The sequence below is a fragment of the Rutidosis leptorrhynchoides genome, chromosome 9 (genome assembly GCF_046630445.1).
Source record: "Rutidosis leptorrhynchoides isolate AG116_Rl617_1_P2 chromosome 9, CSIRO_AGI_Rlap_v1, whole genome shotgun sequence".
Lineage (NCBI taxonomy): Eukaryota > Viridiplantae > Streptophyta > Magnoliopsida > Asterales > Asteraceae > Rutidosis > Rutidosis leptorrhynchoides.
In genome coordinates, this window is record NC_092341.1 from 98,634,689 (window position 1) to 98,640,333 (window position 5,645).

General features: G+C 35.7%; 1 non-coding gene across 1 annotated transcript; it reads left to right on the forward strand.

The window, feature by feature from the left end:
* The first annotated feature begins 4,768 nt into the window (after window positions 1–4,768).
* On the forward strand, window positions 4,769–4,875 carry LOC139869722 (small nucleolar RNA R71). Its single transcript, XR_011766305.1, has one exon. It is a non-coding gene; the product is annotated as a small nucleolar RNA R71 (small nucleolar RNA).
* Window positions 4,876–5,645: the final 770 nt, after the last annotated feature.

The window sequence follows — 5,645 nt, forward strand, 5'->3', positions numbered from 1 at the left end:
TTTTTATTTCTTTTAATATTTTGTCCCTTTTTAATCGTTGTAGCGTAACTTTTGTATTTTTAGCTCATATTTAATTTTAAACTTAGTTTTTGCTATAGTTATTTTTACTCCTAGATTTTTAGGCTTTGCTGTAGAATTCCTTAAGTGCTTTTTCTTTAGACTAAGATTTAGGTGCTTTAGAATTTTGCGACGCCTTTTTAAGTTTTAGTTTCTTTTTAAGTTATTTGCATTTGGGATTTAGTTTTTCTTTGTAAGCTTTAATATTTTTAGACCTTTTACTATGTACCAATTATCATTCCAATTAGTAATTTCAATTTTCTTTGTATGATTAGGTACACTGCCTATAAGTGTTGTAGCAAGGTTTAAGTATATCCATTCTATAAATAAATAAATATCTTGTGTAAAATTGTATCGTATTTAATAGTATTTCCTAGTAAAATATAAGCTATTTTATATACACCTCGTTCGACATCACATGGTTTTCCGTAAACGAGTTTAAAAGGTGTGGTTCCAATTGGAGTTTTGTAGGCTGTTCTAAAAGCCCAGAGTGCATCCTCCAATTTTATGGACCATTCCTTCGGATTTGATCCTACGGTTTTCTCTAGAATACGTTTTAATGCTCGGCTGGTATTTTCAACTTGTCCACTCGTTTGTGGATGATAAGCGGTGGATATTTTATGAGTTACTCCATATCATTTGAGAACTTTCTCAAGCTGATTATTACAGAAATGAGTACCCCGATCACTTATTAAAGCTTTCGGCATTCCGAACCTAGCAAAAAGACGTTTTAAAAAGTTGACTACAACTTGTGCATCGTTAGTTGGGAGAGCTTGTGCTTCCGCCCATGTAGATACATAATCAATGGCTACGAGAATGTAGAGATTATTATGAGATTTTGGAAATGGACCCATAAAGTCAATACCCCAAACGTCAAATACTTCACATGCTTGAATGACATTTTGTGGCATTTCATCGCGTTGACTTATTTTTCCGGCCCTTTGACATGCATTACAGGATTTACAAAGAAGGTGCGCGTCTTTGAAAATTGAAGGCCAATAGAATCCAGCGTCATAGACTTTCTTTGCTGTGATTTAAGGCCCATAATGCCCTCATGTTGGTCTTGTGTGACAATGGATTAAAATTTGACTAGCTTCATCTCCGAATACGCATCGACGTATTATTCCATCAGGATATCTCTTAAACAAATGTGGATCCTCCCAAAAATAGTGTTTTATATCACTAAAGAATTTCTTTCGTTTTTGGTACGACAACCCTTTTTCAAGGAATCCACATACTAAGTAGTTTGCAAAGTCTGCAAACCATGGAATTTCACTATAATCAATTTGCAAGAGATATTCATCTGGAAAGTTATCTTGTATGGTTGATTCATTTAGAACTTCTAATTCAGGGTTTTCAAGGCGAGAAAGATGATCAGCTGCGAGATTTTCTGCTCCCTTTTTGTCTCAGATTTCAATATCGAACTCTTGTAAGAGTAAGATCTAACGGATTAATCGTGGTTTGGCATCTTGTTTCGAAAATAGGTATCTAAGAGCAGAATGATCAGTATAGACCACCGTTTTAGCTAGAATGAGATATGAACGAAATTTGTCAAAACAAAAACGATAGCAAGGAGTTCTTTTTCAGTAGTTGTGTAATTCGTTTGTGCTCCTTGTAACGTCTTACTAGCGTAATAAATAGGTTGAAATCGTTTTTCAATCCGTTGTCCTAAAACGGCTCCCATTGCAAAATCACTTGCATCGCACATGAGTTCAAATGGTAGATTCCAATTTGGAGTTATCATGATCGGCGCATTAGTGAGTTTTTCTTTAAGAATATTAAAAGATTTGATGCATTCATCCAAAAAGATGAATGGAGCATCCTTTTCAAGGAGTTTGTTAATAGGAGTGGAAATTTTAGAAAAATCTTTTATGAAACGTCAGTAAAAACCGGCATGCCCTAGAAAACTCCTAACTCCTCTAACATTGGTGGGATGTGGAAGTTTAGCAATTACATCTACTTTAGCTCTATCGACTTTAATTCCTTCACTTGAAATTTTATGACCAAGAACGATGCCTTCTTTAACCATGAAATGGCATTTCTCCCAATTAAGTACTAGATTTGATTTCTCGCATCTAATAAGCATTCGTTCAAGATTAATTAGACATGTTTCAAAAGTATCACCAAAGACTGAAAAGTCATCCATGAAAACTTCCATGCATTCCTCTATCATGTCGTGAAAAATCGCCATCATGCACCTTTGAAAGGTTGCAGGGGCGTTGCAAAGTCCAAATGGCATGCGTTTATAAGCAAAAGTACCATAAGGGCACGTGAAGGTGGTTTTCTCTTGGTCCTCGGGTGCGATTGAAATTTGAAAGTATCCGAAGAAACAGTCAAAAAAACAATAGTAACTGTTCCCAGCTAACCTTTCCAACATTTGATCAATGAAAGGTAAGGAAAAGTGATCTTTTCTGGTGGCGTCATTTAATTTTCTATAATCAATACAAACACGACATCCTGTTACAGTCCTAGTAGGAATAAGCTCATCTTTTTCATTTGTAATGACAGTGATGCCACCCTTCTTAGGTACGCATTGAACTGGGCTTACCCATGGACTATCAGAGATTGGATAAATTAAACCTGCATCGAGCAGTTTAATAATTTCTTTCTTAACAACATCTTGCATATTAGGATTTAGTCTTCGTTGGCATTGCACATATGTTTTATGACCTTCTTCCATAAGGATTTTATGTGTGCAATACGAAGGACTTATACCTTTAATGTCATGAATCTTCCATGCAATAGCTGGTTTATGAGCTTTAACCACAGAAATGGGTTGAGATTTTTCATTTTTCGTAGGAGAAGACGAGATTATTACAGGTAATTCAGATTCACCATGTAAATAAGCGTATTCCAAATGGTTTAGAAGTGGCTTTAACTCTAATACCGATGGTTCTTCTATCGATGATTTGTATCGATATCTGTCTTCCTCTTTCAGTACTTGAAGTTCTTCTATTGTTGGTTCGTATTCATTAGCCATGAGTGTGGCTAATATTTCAGCTTCATCAATTGGTTCAATTCCTTCTCCTAAAGAACATTCTTCTGTTCCTTGTAATTCTGGAAATTCTTGTAATAATTCTTCTTGTGAATTTATGGTTTGAACATAATAACATGTATCATCTGCAGATTGCGATTGTTGCATGACTCTATCAACAGAAAAAGTAACACTCTTGTCCTCTATACTTAGGGTCAGTTTCTTACCGAACACGACTATTATTGCTTTAGCCGTGTTTAAGAATGGTCTTCCTAATATAAGAGGAACTCGAGAATCTTCTTCCATGTCCAGAATAACAAAGTCTACTGGAAATACTAAAGTACTAACTTTAACTAGCATGTTCTCCATTATCCCTCTAGGATATTTTATTATCGATCGACTAGTTGTATGCTTATTCGTGTTGGTTTCAATTCTCCAAGGTCTAGTTTAGCGTATAATGAATACGGCATTAAATTTATACTAGTACCTAAGTCTGCCAATGCTTCTATTGAACTAAGACTATCCAGAAAACATGTAATTGTGAAACTTCATGGATCTGATAATTTTTCTGGTATCTTATTCAACAGCACTGCAGAAAATTAGCATTCATGGTTACAGTCGAGAGTTCTTCCATTTTCTTTCTATTTGTGATTAGATCTTTCAGGAATTTAGCCTATCTTGGCATTCCTAAAATTACATCAATGAAAGGAAGATTGACATTTATTTGTTTAAACATATCCAAGAATTTGGATTTCCCAGCATCAAGTCTTTCTTTTCTCATTTTACTCGGGTATAGAAGTGGTGGTTGGTATGGTTTAACATAAGGCTTAGCCTTAACTGTGTTATCTTCATTAACCTTTTCAACTACCGGTTCTTTTTCCTTCTCTTGCTCAGGCTGTGGTGCCTGTGTAGTAGGAATAGAGTCATCAGAAATTACAGGTATTTCAAGTGGTTTAAGTGTAATACCACTTCTTGTGGTAATGGCTTTAGCTGTTTCATTTCAGGGGTTAGCATTTGTATCGCTCGGTAGACTCTCCGGTTTTCTTTCACCTATCAACCTTGCTAGGTTGTTCACTTCTTGTTCTAGTTTGTTTCTGAGATGAGAAAAACTGCGTTTAAGATTCAACTAGCTTCGACATCATATCTTCTAAATTTGGCTTTTTATCATTGGTTTGTGGTGGTTTATTTGAAAAAATAGGTCTTTGCTGTTTGTAAGTATTGTTAGATACTTGTTGATTGCTAGGACCTTGTTGGTTGTTGTATGGAACATTTCGGTTATAATTCTGATTTTGATTGTAGTTTGGCCTGGGCTGTTGATAATTATTCTGATAATTATTTCCCGGCCTTTGGTTCATGTATGAAACATTCTCTCTTTGTTCCATAGTTTGTTCAACACTAAGACAATCTTTTGTCAAATGTGGTCCTCCACACTGCTCACAACTAATTCGTATTGCGTGAATATCTTTAGTCATCTTTTCCATTCATCTCTCGAAAGCATATAGCTTTGTGGAAATGCAATCAAAGTCATGGCTAGAATCGGCTCTAGCCGCTTTATATGAATGAAAGATATCTTTTTCCTGATGCCACTCATGTGAGTGGGATGCTATGTTATCAATAATTTTGTGAGCTTCAGTTGCGGTTTTCTTCATAATAAAACCACCAGCTGCTGCGTCGATGTCTTTTCGTGTAGCGACGTCGACTCCTTTGTAAAATATTTGAACTATTTGATAAGTATCTAGACCATGTTGAGGACAACTTCTCAACATTTTTCCGAATCTTGTCCATGCCTCATATAACGTTTCATTTGGCTTTTGTGCGAATGTGGCAATTTCTCCTTGAAGTCTCACGGCTTTAGATGCCGGAAAGAATCTTTTAAGAAATTTTTCAACTAAAACATCCCATGAATCAATCGCTCCTTCAGGTAACGATTCTAACCAATCTTTGGCTTCCCCCTTTAAAGTTCAGGGAAATAACATGAGATAGATATGTTCATCTTCAATTTCTCTGATTTTGAATAGAGTACAGATCCTATTAAAGGTTCGAAGATGTTCGTTTGGATCTTCTTTTGGCGTACCACTAAATTGGCACTGATTAGTTACCATGTGTAGGATTTGTCCTTTAATTTCAAAATTTGGCGCATTAACGTCTGGTTGAATAATTGCGTGACCTTGGCCAGTGCGTGTAGCTTTCATTCGATCCTCCATAATTTGAGGTTCCATTTCTTCCATGATTGAAATGGTTGAATCTGAATCACTAGAAGATTCTGATTTAATAGTTCCTTCCTCGATAATCTCCAGATGAGTAACTTGTGGATCAGGAGGAATAATTAGTGGTTCAGGAGCTCTAAATTGTCCCTGAATATCCTCCAGGTCCTCAATTGTGAAGTTGGTTTCAAAAATTGGATTATCGGAAATTTGAGTTGGAGTACTTGTTCGACTAGATGATGATTCTAAAGAAAAATCGATGGGGACAATATTTGTTAAATGTCTTGATCGAGTTACAGGTGGTGAACGTATGAAAGGTGGTGAACGTTTTGCTCGGTGCATTCACTGAATATCCTATTAGTTATAAAGATAAAAATTATATAAGTTATCAAATTAACAGACTTTTCTGA